This window comes from Vanessa tameamea, chromosome 24 (assembly GCF_037043105.1).
Source record: "Vanessa tameamea isolate UH-Manoa-2023 chromosome 24, ilVanTame1 primary haplotype, whole genome shotgun sequence".
Lineage (NCBI taxonomy): Eukaryota > Metazoa > Arthropoda > Insecta > Lepidoptera > Nymphalidae > Vanessa > Vanessa tameamea.
The window spans coordinates 9,313,951-9,333,184 of record NC_087332.1 but is presented as its reverse complement, the minus strand read 5'-3'; the positions used below and the strand labels follow the sequence as shown (position 1 = coordinate 9,333,184).

The 19,234-nt window shown below is 33.8% G+C and overlaps 2 protein-coding genes across 2 annotated transcripts in view; one reads left to right on the top strand and one right to left on the bottom strand.

Annotated features, from left to right (window-relative positions):
* LOC113403204 (uncharacterized) overlaps nucleotides 1-7,260 on the bottom strand; it is a 140,012-nt gene extending 132,752 nt beyond the window's left edge. The window contains exon 1 of the mRNA XM_064218837.1: nucleotides 7,254-7,260. The gene's annotated coding sequence lies outside the window, so the exon portion shown is untranslated. The remainder of the gene's footprint in view (nucleotides 1-7,253) is intronic.
* LOC113399604 (complexin) overlaps nucleotides 1-19,234 on the top strand; it is a 294,863-nt gene that overhangs the window by 9,938 nt on the left and 265,691 nt on the right. The gene's annotated exons all lie outside the window — the stretch shown is intronic.

Genomic DNA, 19,234 nt, shown 5'->3' with positions numbered 1-19,234 from the left:
TATAGTTTTCCATTTAGATTAACTGATATGAATTACAACCACCTTTGATAAAAACTTTTAAGCTAATACAACTATTGTGCCACAAGCGCAAAATTACTTACTCATAAAAATACTTTTCGGAAGAAAAAGAATTTTCAGTTCACATAAACAGTAATTATAGGCCGCATGCCTTGGAAACAAAGGTGCTTCAACCTCGACAACTGGCCAGCAAGACTTGGGTAGGTCCGGAAATACAGCGCAAACATAAACACCAAGACCACGTACAAACACACACATACCAACAAGTGTAAGGCCCCTAACAATATTTGTCATGAGCAGTGTTGAACTTCCGACCTTTAGTGTCCAACCACGCTTATTGCAATTTAAATATTCTTTAAAATACGTTTGATACAATTTAATACGGTTGTATAAAAATGTAGGAGTTTCTTGGCTAGGTTGAGTGTCCGATGTCCCCAGGTCTTAAAATAGGATTATTTTAAATTCTATAAATATATATCCTATCTCTGAGAAGTATTTGCACCGTTAGCATGGCTCGTAAAAGAAGAAAATGTTTAAGTTATTTTTCTATACAATCGATATAATAGTTTCGAGAAGATTGGAACGAAATAGAGCGTGCACTCGAATCGGCAACATTTTTATGACGTAGCTCTTAGTGGAGTGATTTTTTTTTAAACTAAACCACAAGAGCACTCACTAGAAATATCTGGTGAATCTTAAAGTTTATTATTTCGATTCAAGTTCAACGTAATCATTCACATGATATTGTTCAAATATTTACGCCATGACATTTAGCGTCACTGACGTGTTCGTCGGCAGTTCAACGAAGTATTTGCCCAAACCTTGACGAATTAACAAATCATAAATTCTTCGTAGAATCGAAAGAGCCCAGTGCATATTTCACGTGAATCTTAACCGAACATCTCGGGTACAAATCCGGTAAATCCCACTCATTTTTCATGTGTTATGTCGCTCTTGTATTTCATCTCGTGCTCAGCGATGTATGAAGAACATTGTGATTGCCCTCACTTGCTCATGTCAGACGAAATGCTGTCACAGGTGTTCCCATCAAGAGTATAATTAAGCTGAGAGGAGGCCTTTCCCCAGCTGTGGATATTTAAGGGCCTATAATGTATTTTTTACATTCTTTCTTACAATTCATTATCACGTTAAAAAAAAAGCTTGATATTTTAAGAAATTCAGTCAGCTATAATTTTATACCTTGGTAGATTTAGTTCCCATTTAGTGACTGTAGTCGAATCATCTTGAATCAACTGTTTTGTTCATTTTATTATGCTTGAGACATTTTTTAAATATTAGTTAGCTCATAGTTATATCTTCATGTACATATAGTTTCTCAAAACATCGTTACACGCGCTTAAGATGGGAGCGCCCATGTAGATCTTAATTAGTGTTCCAACAATCACGAATGTAAACTTTGAATAACATAAGTTATTATACTTCTTTCACTTTCCCGAGCTCGAGATCTAATCTCTTCCATTACGGCACTTCATCAAACTTGGGTCTCTTTGTATGAACGTTCTACTTAAAATATATTCGCGTCCCAGCGAGGATATCACTGAGCCCGCTCTGTTGTAACGGGCTTATTATTTCCTTTTATTCAACTGATGAATGTAACTTATGGGTGTTGGTATTTAACGAAATACATGTTGAAGTATTTATCGCTTCTTTCGAATAAAAGCCATTCATACTGGGAAGACCGTGTTAAGTTCATTAAGTCACACCCAATCCATGAATCGTGCTGACGTTTCGTTCATCGGTACCGTTACCGTTTGGTTTATCTTGAAACGGAAGTTTTCACTTTAAGTAGCGTAGTTAGAAATAGATAGAATACTATTGTGAAAAAAAAAAATAATATATAATTATTATTAAGGTTTTCAGTAAATTTGTCATTATTCGATTGTAGATCGAATATCTGAATCGGAAAAGTAGCTGAAAACTCGAGATTTGCGCAAACTAAGCTGTGCGCAATTAGTGAATTATGCTATGATTGGAAAAGAAATGATAAATTTAAGCAATCCTCTAATGGTTACTAGAGCAATGATAATACTTCACCCCATAGCTTTTTAAGAGCGGAGCAAGTCTTTTCTTTTCTGGTGCGTTGCGAAGATTGACAAATAACAATACAAAATTGTCTGTCTGTTTCTCATTTATGAAAAAAATATATTTGAAGTTTAAAGATGTTCAGAGGTAATACTAAATTGGTAAAATAGGATAAAAGTGTAGAAAAGTATACTCGTAAAGGGTATAGTACCCTAGAACCTAGAACCTACTTTTTCAACACTGCTAATAAATACAGCAAAACGGCAAATGTTTTCCAATAATATTTATTTTTTGAATCAAAAAATTACCGAATAAATAATATATTGGGTACCAGAATTTATTCATCCACTAAATTGATATTTTAAGCCAAGATAGTTTTATAATCAAAAATATTTACACTGAAACTCATTTATAATTTTTTTAAATATCATTGTCGCTTAAATGAAATTTAAAATGACAAAATTGAATTTACAAATGAGATCTGGCTTGTGCATGTCACAGCTTAACCGAACTTCAAGATCATGATCTAAGAAAAATCTATTCCATTTATTTAAGTAAATCTAGAATTGAATCCACGGAGCTTAAGAGATGTGGACGTCCGACGTTCTCTCAAAGCGAATAATACTGACGAAGAAATTACATGAAGCGTGATTAGAGGGAACAGTTTTGGATCTATTTAAGATATGTGAATCTGTTTTAAAGATGTGACGTTAGGTTTAATCTGGACATCTGATCAATTATAGACAATAATGTACATATTGGAGGTTTACTTGGATATTTAATTGATATAATGTATTTCAAACGTTGAAAAGGAGTAACTACTGAGTTTCTTGCCAGTTCTTCTCGGTAGAATTTACATTCCGTGGTTGCTTTATTGGATATAGTTCTGTAAAATGACGATTCAAAAGAGCTTATAAAATCCTACGAATAAAGTATATTTTGACAGTTCGTAATAATACTGCAAACCAAACGTATATATATACAAATATAATATTAAATGTAATGTGAAGTAACAGCCGCATAATGTCTCACTGCTTGAATGTTCCACAGTTTCTTCTGACACTGAACAGGTTCCCTAACGATGGTTTCCTTTACCAACGAACACAAATTTAGCGAATAGCAATTTATTGATGCTTTCCTGTTAAAATCTATAAGCTAAGCCTGTACATGTCCCACTCCTGGCCTGAGTCTTCTACTTTTTGAGGAGAAGGTTTGAAGGGTGTTCTACCACGCTCTCGTTCTTCTCGTTCTCTGATACGGGTTGGTGGCATACACATGTGGTAGACGGCACATGCAGGTTGCCTCACGATGTTTTTCTTCATGTTTTTTATAAACTCAGATTAAGTTTACTTGGTGGTAGGGCTTTGCGCAAACCCGTCTGGGTAGGTACCACCTACTCATCAGATATTCTATCGCCAAACAGCAGTACTCAGTATTGTTGTGTTCTCGTTGGAAGGGTGAATGAGCCAGTGTAACTATAGGCACAAGGGACGTAACATCTTAGTTCCCAAGGTTGGTGGCGCATTGGTGATGTAAGGAATGGTTAATATTTCTTACAACGCCATTGTCTATGGGCGGTGGTGACCACTTACTATTAGGTGGCTCATTTGCTCGTCCGCCTACCGACATCATAAAAAAATAAAAAAAATAAAAGTACAATGGTGTTTGCTTGTGTTTGAACCTAAAATCATCAATCACGACTTTTATGTTCAATTGTTACTTTATACTTATACTGAATACTTAAATAGGGTTTCATCGTCGTAACAATCAAAATCCTTAATTATAGATCTTTAATCGTATTACATAAAATTGGCTAAATTTCGATGTAAAAATAAAGTAATATTGTAAATCAAAGTCAAACAAAGCCGAAGCCGAACACCGGCTGAACACAAAGACAATCGTCGCAGCGATTCTCAACTTCAGCCGTTGTTTTTCTAAGGTTTGGCTCTTTTTTCCTTATGCGAGAATAAAAACCATAAACATTTGAAAGGATTAACGTTTCCCCGAACACCAATAAGCGATTCATTCTTTTTCATTTAGAAAAATACTTTTCTTTATAAACATCTCGCTGTAATCTTTTAATCTTTTATTCTGTATTATATATCTCTTTATGTATTTACTAGCGAAACGCCACAGCGAAGAAAGCTATATGATATAAATATATTTTTTACACTACAACATTCAGGACTTATGCATCTTTCTAACAACGAAAAATAAAATCAGAATGGGATTAGTTAGTATGGTGAACGGTTAACATAATAACAAATTTTTTGCGACATTAAGTAAGCATTGAATAAAACGAAGTTAAATCAAATCTTAAGACACTCACGATAAGGAAACTGGGCTGTAAATTGAGAGTAAAGAGTATGTAGTAATAAGTTTTATTACTTAAAATTAGATTAGATATTTTATAAACCTCACTAAATCAGACACACGTAGATCGAGGAAGAAGGAAAGTAATGTATATTCTTTATTTTAAGGTTAGACAGAAACTTATGAGATAAGGCTGCGTCATCCAGGACACACACAAAACTGATTCGAGCAAGTTGGCTGCGGCTCATTACTATATATTGCAATTCCGTCCAATCTGATTCGTTTGAAGAATGAGTTCAAAAACTAATATTTTTTTATCGCTGATGGTCTAAATCTATCATGAAGAATTTATTATAAAACCATTCCTTACATCGCCATCACCACAATAGTTCACTTGCTCTTAAACCGGAACATAGCGTAAATTAGTACTGCAATTTCTGGCAGAATATCTGACGAGTGGGTGGGTACCTAGACGGGCTTGTATAAAAACCAAGTGTGTTTTGGTTGATTTAAAAAATCTTAAAAGTTTAATCACGTTGCACCCGAAGAAAGTTCACTTAAAAATGTTTTAAATATTTAGCAGAACAAATTAAAACTGGTGATAAAATTGTGTATCGAGTTTTTTTGTTTCATTTAAAAGTTTGTAATTAATTCAGTAAAGTATCAACTTCATTTCATGGTTCACTAACTAACCACCTTTGAAATTCACGTTCTCGTTGATATTATATAAGTAATTTCTTACCATTTTTAGGTATGCGTTAAAATGTTTGTATTAGAATGTTAGTTGCTTTTAAAAAAATCTGATCACTTACTTATTCTCAGACTGAATTTTAAAATATAAGTGAATTTTAAATTTTAAATCATATTTTGAAAAAAATTATGTGTCGGTTGTTAACAAAAGGTCTGTTAATTTTGAACGTCAAAACATTCGAGTCTTTATTAACATATTATTATCATTGTATTGCTTCGACCGTCCTAAATCGTAAACACAAGGTTGAATTTCCTTGTAATTTATGAGGGCCTGGTAGTGCGTCGTCGATTATAAGCCTATTCGGACACAAATCGTCTTTATTGCCTGCCACGAGCTTGGGGCCTTTATTTTACGGAAATTATTGACAGTCCTCGTTTATTATGGCGTTGTTTTCGTTTATCGTTGCCAAGATAATTGGCTTGTTCGGGATATCCCAGTGTTCAAGTTTAAACACACCATAGGAAGAAAAGCTATTTCTAAATAAAAAATATATTTGTAACCGCTTTTCGATCTTCGTTTTTAGCTCGACATTTAAATAATATTCGCCACGATTGCAAGGTGATTGCGTTCAACTCGCGCCCAATTACGTCGACCACACGAATTTTCTTTGTCCTCTGGCCCTTTGTGTTAGATTTACGTAAGCAAAAATTAAAAAAGAAATGAATGATCGCGGTTAGAATATTTAAAATGGTTTGTCTTCTCTTGTTATATTAGCTTGTTGTTTGTTCACTTATATTTATCTTCTTAATAGATTGTCTTTCTAGTATAGACGTTACTGAATAGAATGTTCACGTAAGTCAAATATTTAATCGATAATAATATGACCATCTCTCGAGCAATGCATTAAAATTTCACAGAGAGATGTGCTGTTTTATATAAAATATTATTTTGTAAAACCGTAAATACTGCGTACCCGTAACATTTTCATACAGAGATTTTATTCAACTACAAATCTTTACGATTTATATTCGCAACGTTTCCGCGCGCTCGGAACACAACACGTCTTATTTATAACCATTTTAACTCTCAGCCAAGTCAACTGCAGTGTATAACCCGGACTATTCGAAAGTATCACATTCATCTTGATAGAGCATTGAATCACGTGCTATTCATCTTGACTATGTTGTTTTGAGAAACTTCTGCGTAAATGTGTTTACTTATTACGAGTGGCTACTGATCGTAACTGTTTGTTTGTTTATTTTAAAGAATGTTTCTTCTTCTTCAGAAATAGAAATAAGTAAAAAGTAAAGTAAAGGTGCAGGCTGTAAGTGTCCCACTGCTGGGCTAAGGCCTCCGCTCCTTTTTGAGGAGAAGGTTTGGAACTTATTGCCCCACGCTACGCCAATGTGGGTTGGAGGATACAGCTGAATTTCATTGCAATTAGACACATGCAGGTTTTATTTCGATGTTCACTTTACCGCTGAGTACGAGATGAATTATAAACACTTAAACACGTGGAAATTCAGTGGTGCTTCCCTGGGTTTCAACCCGCAATCATCGGTTAAAGATGCACGCGTTCTAACCACTCGTATCTTCTCGGTTAAATAAGTAGGTTTTTTAACAATAAATTCAATTCCAATCAATGACTCCAACACTGAACCGTAATGAATGGTGCAGTGTTATAATTCGTAGAACCAGGATAGGTATATATACGAATGGTAACCAGAGAAAACAAAAAGTTGATATATCGAAATCTTATCATGAACTAAACGCCTAGATGGTTTAGGAGCTAGCTATTAGAGTGCTGATCCTAAGTTTTCTAGATCAAATAAAATTTAATTGGGTTTTTATATCTATTCTCAGTATCAGCCCAGAGGTAGGTTGTCGGTTCGAAAACGTACGCCATCTTCTGGTACGATCTGGGACAAAAAAAATCTCCTCATTGATAAAAATAGATTACCGACTCTAAGTCTAAATAACTCTCATATCCTTTGTATGGACTTCTGTTTAAAAGTACTAGTAAATGACAATTTAATCGTTATATAATATTATATCCAACTTTGACGGTACTTGTTTCGACTAAGACTTCACGATTCTCGGAAAATACTTGATAGAGATATCTTCCTTTTATTTTCATAAAAAATATTTTTATTAAAGTAATTTGATAACTTTGATATTTAATTGAAACCGACATCGGTTTCTTGTCTTACTTGAAGACAATAATGGATTTCATAAAATTGTTTGACCCAATTTATTTTTTTGTTTTTTCTTTTACTTATAACGTGCTCCTTTTTTTAATATATAAATATATTTTTGAAGTTAAATTATTTGCAAACGTTTTTATTTTTTTTATTTTGGCCATATCTGATGGGAAAGCGATCTGACGCAACCAAATAGATATCAGGCTTGGGATCAATGACTTTACGCAATTTTCAAGGTATTCACTGTCAACTTCCCAGCTCCAGCTATAGAAGATTTGTCGAAAGCAAAATCCGCAAAATGCTGTGTTGACCTAGGATTCGAATCCTCATGATTTGTAGTACAAATTACAAGATCAACGAGGCCATCGAAAATTAGTTTAATTTAAATTTAATCTTATTATCATAGGAAATGTGATTACTTGGTTGAATTATTTAAATAGTCACACAATAGCAGACCAGTCAGTTAGTTTGGATTGCCGTTGCTGATTACATCGAATGTTTTATCCTTTACATCTCTACATCTTTTATTACCCTTTTATACGTATTTCATTTTTTTGTTGACAACACTAAAGCTCGTCAATGAATACCAAAAACAGGGAATCGGCTGACAGACATCGGAGAAAAAGATACTGAACTGTTCTGTCTTTGCCTTTATTCATATATATACATATAGATCTTGTGTTATGGAGATTACAACATTACACTACAAGCGAATTCGATTTGCAATAGTTTGACTTCGCACCGGGTTTTAAAATCTTATAAATCATTACAAATATTGTCAATAATGCACGATGGAAAAGTTATTCCTGGAAATAGCATTTTTGTCCATCTCCACGGAAATCCTGTGGAAATGAGCTCGAAATAAAGCTTACTATGGTATTATGTTTCTATAGTGACACATACCTATATATATTAGGCAATTGCAGACTCAATTTATCATAGAGCTCGAGTATTTTTTATTCATATACAGCCATTATTTTTATTATTTTTTAATTTGTCTTCCAAACTGAACCAACCAAATCAGAATTAATTTATGTTTAATAGATATGTTTCGCAAAAATACTTACGAACATATAGGTTCGTAAGTATTTTTGGAGATTCGTAAGTACTTTTATTATTTCACTGTGCTAACAATGAAGATATTGATTCAATTTTGTTTAGTCATAAAAAAACCTCTGAGACAGATCGCAAGCGTATGATTAGGGCCATATCGATGGCCTTTTGCGACACTATTAACCGCAGAGATTCTATCGAGGTCCCTTTATTGCAAAGGGCATGAGGGCAATGACCAGTACCTCATTTCAGCCTTGGTGATTTATTGGAATTGTCTAAATAGCAATTGACCTTCGAATGGAGTTCACAGGGAGCTATATTTGGTCCCTTATATTACGTACGTAATTGCGTCCTTTTAGTCAGCTCACGAAATACAAGTAAATAAGTCTAAAGGTAAATAATTATACGAAAGTAATATTTCTTAGAAACGTACGGATTAATTTAATTAATCCTTATTATTTCTAGAGTATTGTAAAAGCTTAGTGAGTAAAGTTGATTTCATTGACGGAAATGGTGTCTCACATCATTAAATATACGTATTAAATATTTGATAGAGTCGTATACGTTGAGCGAATTGACAATAATAACATTTGACACAGCCCAGTGAATAGAAGACGTAGAAATTTAGCAGATATCGCCGGCTAAAATCCCGATAAGCAGTAGTGATTTTTTATGTACTTAATTTCTGCTTATAATGTCTGTTCTACCCAGAGGCGAAGGCGATGATCGTAAAGAAGCCAGCATATGTCGGTTGATATTCAGCCATCAAGCCGCACTGGAACAGCGTGACGTAATGACTTCCTAACTATCTCCATAACAGAAGAGCTTCGGTTAATGAGACCGACTCTTCCAGAACAAACTTTGGAATGGTACCTTATTTAATATTGTTTTTATACGATGCGATTAATATATTACAGTATATTATTACTATTATGGAATAAATGTGGATGCTGCTTTCATTAAAAGAAACTCCTAAAATTTCAGTTCGTTGTATAAAATAGCAAAAGAATCTGAATATTTATGATTCCAAAATTTTCCTTGGAAATTTATAAATTTGTAATCTTAATTATATATATCGATAATTAATTCTACTTCATCAATAACTTAATGTTATTTTTGTAAAAGAAACGACACCAAAATTCGTCTTTAACAGATAGTCTTAGATAAAACCTCTTGAAGATAAGTAAATGAAACGCTTTCTCCGCGTCTTTTTATTTTTCCCGAAAAAAATTCTAAAGTCGTAAAGCCTGAACCCCAACTGTAAAATCCCAGCGGATCGTTACGAGATAAGTTCGGCCTGTCACTCTCGTCTTTGTTTCGGAGCCTTTGTAGATAGGCGTAGATAAGGAATTGTTTCAGCCATTTTTGTAAGATGCTCAAGTTTTATGAATACTTATCCATTAGGCGTTCGGAACTCGAAAATAGACTTCCAATAGCAATAAATATTAACGAAATTCAGTTCTCGATACTTTTTCTTTAAAATCGGCCAGGACGATGTTATTACCATTTTTAGTATTAAATATGCTTTATTATATATAGTATGTATCCATTTCTATACTAAATAAGAACCTTGTAAACTCTCAATATCATTCGTTTTTAATTATCTTAATATTTATTTATTAATTAAAATTATTATCTATTAATAATTTAACTTGTGAATTTGCAATAATCTTTGAAAGTTCCTTTAATTATAAATTGTCAAAGATATTAAATTATCTGAAACCAAATGGAAAGTTACGATCTTGATGTGACGTTAACGGTTCGATGGCTTGTTTCATGGCGATGGCGATGTCCTTTTCCGTTTTATATCTTGCATAAAATTTATCAACAGACGAGACAGCGGGCAGGACGGGTTTGACAGAAACTTCAAATTGAATACAATACAACTTCCAGATCGGAGCTAGCTAGGAATACAAAGTAATATTTGTTATATATATGTTTATAGATAATGTAGCTAAACTAGGTGGCGAATAGCTTAAACACCTCAGTTTTGGTCAGTCGTGACGGGAATCATCGTAAGGAAGAAAATAATTTATTTTATTTTATTTATTAAGAAAGATTCCGTTGAAGTAATAACATAAATAAGCGTAGCAGTTATGACTGAAAACGAACCAAGACAATAATTATACTGGAATAACAAGTTAATTGCTCCAAACCCTGGTAATGATTATAAATTATTTAATTTAACAGTATTTAGAGGATTACGATCGAATACTCTCAGCTTATGAATAGACTTCGGTCTGTTTATGGTCTGTTTTTTATATAACACTTACGTCCGTCTTTTCTTTAATGCGTAATTTTATGGGAAACTTATTTTAGCATCGATGTGATTTAATTATAAAGGTACTTAGTAATTAGGTCTTATTATTTGGGATAGCGTTTTTTTGTGAAACAGTAGTTTTGAGTGAGCCGATGCACGAGAACATCTTAGTTTAAATCTGATGGCGTATTGTCGATGAAATAAATTATTAATATTTGTGACCACTTACCATTAGGCGATTCATGTGCCCACCTAAATATTACATAAAAAAATTGTACCCATATATACAAGAAAATGAAAAATTAAATCGATATATTGTGAATAATTAAAGATCATACTTATTATCTCTTAAAAAATGTATATTCTTTACCATTATATAATATGCTATGTATACTGATAAATAGCATATTATATATATACAGTATATTTAAGGTTGGGGCTCTCTAGTGAACATACTCGTGTCAGAGGGACCCGCTCTACCATAACATGGTGTCTTATGTAAGTAACTAAAGAATAAGAAACTTTTAATTAATATAAATAAAGAATAGATAACTGAAATTAATTAAAATAAAACCATTACAAAGTGCAGATGTATTTGTGTGGCGAGTGTGACGAAGGTGTATGTGTATGTTTGTGTATACGTGATTGATGCGCATGTGTTGCTTTAGGTTATTTTGAATCGTCATTTAATGAGGACAAATAAATCAAACGTACAGATCGGCATATGTCATTTTCAAAGGATTATACGTTCAGCGCTTATGGTTTTAAAGGCAAGTAGACACGTAGATGTACAGTTTTTCTTCTACAGTAAATAAAATGTTTACAATAGTAATTTACTTGGGGATGTCAAAAGTTCTGTATGCGTGAGCACTACCGTCAACCCTTTCATTTTGTGATTTTCCGTCGGAATCTGATTCTACGTCCTTTGTCCCGGACAAAGACTCTTTACAAAATATTTGCTTACGTCCTCGACGTTTTTGCTTGAACTAATTTACCCAGCTGTACAAATTTCCCTTTATTTTTCACGTCCTTTTGAGTTTTTCTCTTGTTAAAGGAAAAACTTTTGGTGTCGTCATGCGTTTAATTTCCTTGCGCATCTCGCTCGTGACTTCTTTAACAAACAATGGCGTTGTCTCTGACTCCGCGTCTTAGCTTTTCTTGTCGTTATAATTATTCGAAGCTGAATTGCAGTGAGGCTCTTATGCTGGGTGATAGTACAACGGTGCTTCACATTAATGTGAATGTGTGTCACAAGGGTATGTAGTAGAATGTTTTGTAACAAGGAAATTAGTCGAAATATATTAAGATTCGAAAATATATTTTGCAAAGCGTTGTATCAAATATCGATGTCGTTTTATAATGAACACTCAGTGAAGCAGGCAGTTATAACTGACGTAAATCTTCAGTGAATCACAGCGATAGTCTCGCAGTGACATAAAAAATCACTAGAAACTTTTCGAGAGAGACTTTATATGGCGATATAATATAGCAACGATAAGATGAGTGGGGTTTTGACAAGCGAAACGTCACGAATTTACTGCGACTTCCGGCGCTGTACTGTTGATTGTGCAGTACAGCGCAGAATTCGCGTTATAGTGTTTACTCGGAGGGCAAAACCTTCGCGATACACTCGTCCCTTGAGGCGGCATCTTACATAATTGTATAAGTTAAAATTATGGAGTCTAAAAATTAAAGTCACAAACTTTATATTCCAAACGAAATAACAAAAACTTTTTCATTCCACTTTTATTCACTTCGTAGAATGAATGAGTTTTGTATTAGCGATGTTGTAGTGACACGTTCTTGCGACTCGTAGGTTATCTAGATCCAAAAAAACATTAATGGATATTTTAGACGCGTTTCTTGAATTAAAGCAAGCCTTTTGTTATACACTCGAACCTACTTCATGATTTTTAGAAAAAAATAAGAAAATAAGTTCAGTTTGGAATGTGGTATCATCAATATACCGAGTGACACTCATATGACAAGACCTAGATGTCAATTTTATCTTATGATTTTACAAGAAGATATTAAATATAAAGCTACTATCGATTCTTTGATAAGCAAATTCTCACACTGAGGAACTTGTCCAAATCAATCCCAGAATGCACAAGTTTGCATGTTAACCACTAAAAAGTCACCATTTGTCGTATCTCCACGATTTAAGAACAATCCTAGAGCTAGTATCGAAATACATGGCCCCACCACGTCGGCCCAACACCTAAAACTATACAAGGAGCTAATCCAGCCTTACCTAGGTGCAGGAGCTCCCCTCAGTACCATCTTTTTCCATTTGACCGTATTCAACGCAGAGTGGATCGAATTATCGACTTTCCGACCTTTCCTTTCGCTTACCCTAGAGACGTTGGATCACTCTGCATCTTTTACAGCATTTTCCGCGGGGAATGTTCCGCAAAATTGTTTGGTTTAATCATTCAAGAAAAGGCCGGTAACGCACCTGCAAGCCCCATGGTGTTGCAGATGTCAGGGAGGTAGTTACTTTCCATCAGGTGAGCCTTCAGCTCATTTGACAACTATTCCATTAAAAAAATATCAGTTCGGACTGTATATTCCACCGAGAAGAACTAGTAATAAACATGATACTAAAATAGTAAATAAATAAAATAGTAATATCAATAACGTTACTAGTACAAGTAAGGAATAACTCTAGTGTTGTATAAAAAGTTCTGGTGATAAATATTACGTATAATATTTTGACTAATATAAGGTGTCTGTTCCCATTTGACAGCTACATACAGGACAATATTTGTAGAGTTCTAGAGGTTCCTTTTATTGACTATGTTATAACCTTTTTGCTGGGCTTAGGGAGATAAGAAGGATTTCTTTTTTACATTCTTTATTGTACATTATATTGCACGAGCTAAAAATGTGAAAATATAATATCGCTTATAACGAAACAAACATCCTTTCGTGGATTTTATATATAAAATAAGGGTACGTGGTGCAATTACCTTCCTGTACATACACGCCATAATTATAAAACAATGTGGTGGTAGTTACGTTTAGTTTATCTTACATTATATATTTTGTAATTTCGGCGGACGGTCAAATACTATAATAAACATGGACACTGCAAGATGATAATATTGTGTTTCTCTTATGTCGCCTGTGCGCCACTAATCTTGTGTTTTTGGTTACGGGCTCACTCACCTTTCGAACAGGAAAACAATAATATTAAATATTGCTGTGTAGCGGTAGAATATGTGATGAGTGTTTGGTACCTATCCAGTGGGGCTCGCACGAAGCCCTACCACCAAGAAAAATTAAAAACGTAATTGTTTAAGTATTTTTATTTGTTTCGTTTTAAAATTTGGTTTTAATTTGAATTATTTGAAACTTTACTATGAAAATATATTTAATTTCTTTGTCCTGATAAGATTGTCCTGATTTCGATGACGCGGAGGATGGCGACATGAAACATGTGCCTTGAATCTAATTCCGAGCGGAGACAAATCAGACATAATACCCTTACTACGTGCCGAGTTTGTCGAATTTTGGAAGAATAATTGAATCTTATATCATTTATTCCCCTTTGACTCGATAGAGACAAGTTTTACTTATACAATTATATTAATTCGTATCTTATACAAAAGAAAATGAAATTCACGCTTGTCTAAACTGCGAATCACTGCTTCTTACGTAATTATATTTTGTAGTTAAACTTCTCCGAAACGCTCTGCATCTCCTGGTCTAAGTTTATATATATTTGGTCATTTTTTTTCGGTTACAAATTACATAATAAAACTGTGGAATTGTGTCGAGAATGCTAGCAATCCGCAATTCCGATCCTCTGGCCAAAAAATGAATCAGCCCTCCTGTCAGCAATAGGCGACGCAATAAGGCGAGGTGTTATACTTTTGAAGGCACTACTACTCTAAGGTCCAAGCGTTTCAACTGCAAATGAGTCAAAGACATAATTTTGAATAAGAGACAAATATTTGGATCGTTTGTTAGCTACAAACACTTCTTTTAAGCTTCACTTGTGTAAGGAGTGGGGACGATAATAGCTCAAAGGGTCAGGTTCGATCCTGCGACGTTTTACTTTGCTAGGCGGCCCGTAAACCTTTGCGCTTTAACGATGCTTGATGCTTAACGCGTTTAGATAATTAATTTAATTTCGTTTACTTTTTTATGATAACATATAAGGTCTACTTCTAATTAGCTTCTGGGATCTCGTACGATAAAATACAGTTTATTCTCATATTAATTATTAATTATAAGGTAAAATATAATGTTACTTATTTCAGCTATGAAGTACCCTCTCTCATTCTATTTATAAATTTTGATTAAATGCAGACTTTGATATCTAACAAAAGACATTGTTGTAAGGAGTTTGTCTGTAGTCAATCTCCTCGGCGGATAATCCTGACTAATATTAATAATGCAAAGTAAGTTTGTTTGTTACGCTTTCACGTCTAAACTAACCGATCACAATGAAATTTTGCGTACACATTCAAAATCAAAATATTCTTTATCCAAGTAGACTTTTTTTTAACACCTTTGAATCGTCATTTAACAAACTATATGAAGTGAAGCTACCACCGGTTCGGAATGTAGATTCTACCGAGAAGCACCGGCAAGAAACTCAGTAGTTACTCTTTTTTAACGTTTAAAAATACAGTAATTTTGGTTAAACACAATTTTATCAAAGTGATCAATGTTACTATGAATATACATAATATTGCAAATATATCGTGCCACAACAGTGGGTATTCCTACTTTGTTAAAAACACCATGTCAACATGAGTCTCTACTTACTAACTAAACTCTAAACTAAAACTAACTCTTTTATAAAATAAAACAGATCAATATCTGCGGCGTTACCCCAAAGTAATATGACATAATAATGTGAAAATAACCAAAATATACTAGACGAGCGGTATCAATATCAGTTAGTTGTCTAACTTTACTGACCGCGTATGCTGCGGAGCTGAGTCTTCCCGTCAGGGACGATAAATGAGGATTTCCACTGAAGTTTAGAATCCAATGCTATTCCCCAAAAAACCCTAGTATCGGCTACATCAAGACGGCCACCGTTTAAAGATATATTATAATTTTGCTTCCTAACATTGGGTAGGGTAAAAACTACACATTTTGTTTTTTGTGTATTCAAAACTAAACTATTTACTGAAAACCAATCGTGCATCTGTGAAAATGCACCGTTCACATCGTCATAACCACGGTTACATCAAAGGACATAGGGTATATACCACCTGCCTCTCTTCCTTCAAATGTAGACCAAGCCGCGGTAATATCGATAGCAATGTCACTTGATATTTATTATGACATCGATATCTTAACTGCCTATCAAATATTAAACAATTTTGTTATATGCGCGAGGCGCAGCTTTTTATTCAATAAAGTTTTTTGTATTGTTTACAAATAACATAATAAGAGGAAAGATAGAATCGAACAAGAGACTTCAATACTTCGAGGAGCAAATCTGTTTGTTTTCAGTTATTTCGCTGAGATGTCATCGTAACTTTGTGATTTTTGTGAGTTGCATCACATCGTATGCGGAGCGATTGAGTCACGTAGCAAATTTGACCTGATCAATTACTTCCAACTAAATGTATTAGAGTTGTACGTGTACAGTTTGTTTAATGGACATTTATTTACTCTTGTAAATAGTGCTGTTTCATTTCAGTATAAATACATATACCTACGACTATAAAGTTGTAACATATAGTTTCGTTGCCTTATTTGTATAATCTCTCTCTCTCTCCTGTGCATTTATTATTCCCATCTGATGGTGGGGATGGTGGGGTCTGCCTTCCTGTTCTTTTGCTTCCACTTCGCTCTAATTGACGTATCGTTTTCAGTAGCATTGCAGGAACTAAGATCTTTTCTGACCACATCTGTTCATCTGGTTTTAGGTCGCCTTCTGGGTCTTGACCCCGTAACGTTAAGATAGGTCACTAAATTTCCTATGTACTCAGTAGATCTTCTTGTGATGTGCCCAAATCAGCGCAGCCTGCTTTCTTGGAGCTTGTCGGTGAAGTCACGTACTCCCAGGTTACCGCGAACGTACTTGCCTTATTTGTATAGTCATTATCATGAAAAGCTAAAAGTACTAGAGATCTGACCCCAACCATAGCTTATATAAAATAATTAAGATTTTATATTCAAAAATTTCCATCCTGGACTACGCAGGCGTATGTTTGTCTATTTTATAAAAGAACGATAGACAATTCTACAGAAAAAATATCAAAACAATTAAATATTAGCAACTAATCCAAGATCTTCAAATATATGACGTAAAAAGTCTTTAAATGTTTGAATTATTTCGGTTGGCTGACGTGCTTACCGAGGCACGGGAGTATCACCACTGCTAACTTCCAGACTCCGGGCAGCTACTGAGATTTTGTCAACACCTCACTTTTTGGACCGACCCGGGATTGAATCAAAGACCTGCAGTTATCCGCAGTTCTTATAAAGTCACAACCCCCTTTGGTTCCTCTTTAGGCGGAGTATAATATAGAATATTATCTTTATTTATAGCTAACGTTTAAAATCTGCTCGTGTAGTCGAATGCATCGGCTTTGTGTAAAACATCGGCTTCAATTTATTGGTTAACTGGTTCGGATGATAAGCTGATCGTGTTAATTACGTAACACGAGTTATTCTGTGTGTATCATTTTAATTACATATTTTATCTTTGAGTTGCACTCTGTCAGTTTTATACACTTACGATATTGCCTTGCGATTTTTATAAAAAAATATTTTAAGCGTTTTTGAACATTTTACTTTTTATTTATTAAGTATGCTTGCTATAAAATTACCCAGTTGATGCTAAATGGTGACGACCGCCCATAAATATTGGTGCTTAAGGAAATATTAATTCCAACCTCCTTCCAACTGATTTGGTGTGTAGTTGCACTGCTTTACTCACATTTCAAATATTAAGACTTGCTGTTCGGCGATAGAATGTGTGATGTGTGAATGGAACCTACCCACACGGGTTTGCACAGTCATCTTTAATAAATGTCATTATTATTTTTTTATGAAACATTTTTACCTGAACATAAACACTAGTTTCGATATTATTGTAGCAAATGCCTGGCGTGCATTTCAATGGCAAATTTTTATTAGTTAGTCGAACGACTCGTGTGTTGATGTCAGAAACATGTTCGCAAGTGTCAACAACAGCAACTGTTCAAAGCTTCAACTCAATCGGTTGAAAGGTTTTAGAAACATACGGGCATATAGGAGTAATAGATTTATTTATTATACACAGGTATGTATTAGACAAGGATGAGATAAAGCGATGTTTGCTTTTATTTTATTAATCGTCATTGTTCTAGATATTGTTTCGACAAAAAAGAAAGCTTACTTCAAAAATCACTCTAATATGGAAACTGCCTTCTTCGAATTATAATGTTATTGCCAAATAATAAATAAATAAAGATCGGTGAATGACAGAGATAATATCAATAAGTATGTTAAATTCTAAGGCCTTTTTCACCCAAAGGGTTTAGGGAATGAATTAAAAACTCACAAAATACAACATACAAAAGTTTTAATGCTTTTGTGTTTTCGCAAAAAGACCTTTTTGTTACTTTTTTATGTATAAAACTTTACAATCGTTCTCACTCTTTTTGGGTTTCGCATTCAAAATTTTCTACGAGTGGATTATAATTGCAAAATGTGAGTACACGTAATTGGTCAATTAAAATCGATCGAGAGCCGTATTGGGGTGAGAGATTAGAACATCCGAATCTAGATCGAAGATACATGTTTGAATTCGGAATTAGTACCATAAAGTTTACGTATTGAGTGTTAAAAAATACCGTCCTTTTAAGAGATTCTGACTGTAGTAGAGTCTACTAGATGCAGCAGAGCAACAAGGAGCCGTTTTTACAGCATAGGAAATATGATGTGACGTTACTTAAGAGAAAATGAAGATTGTGTATTGTACCTTTCGAGTAAAAACGCCATGTCAATAAAATCAAATCTAAATGGCGCACTAATAGCGCTCTCTGCTGCGGACCTTTTTTCCTATAATTTTGTAACAACATGTCAACACAGATTTTTATCTCCTGATTCAATTTTCTCTTCATCTTTTTCTTGTTTTATTTATTTGAAAGACCCATCATTATAACATTTTTATTTTTATCTTTCGTAACAAATAAGCGTCTAATGATATCACAACTGGACACAATTTATTATTAAAATTACAAAAAAAAAATGAACATTCGTGGCTCTACATTTACTTTTTTTTCTATATATCTCCCACTTCTTCCTGTTTGTTTGTCTGTCTGTTTATTACAGTCATTCATTCGAAAGTCATAGGTAAATCAGTTTCGATAGGTATGCCATTACATAATGTTAAAATTAAATTTCGAATACCCAACAAAATATACATTACTTTTATTTATCCGCAGTTATTTCAGTTTGTAACTGTAAGAGTCTTATTGTTACTGAAAAAACTAAAATGTCTATGTTGGATAATCGGTTCAACAGATTCAGATTTTATCAATTACAAACAAACACATCTTTGTTCATAATGTTATTCTGTACGACTCAGTCCGCACGGTCCACGCTAAAATACTTTTTATTGTTAAAATAAAACATCTCTTCTTATAAGTAAGTATAAGTAAGCAGTTATTTTCGATAATGCTTATACAAAAATAC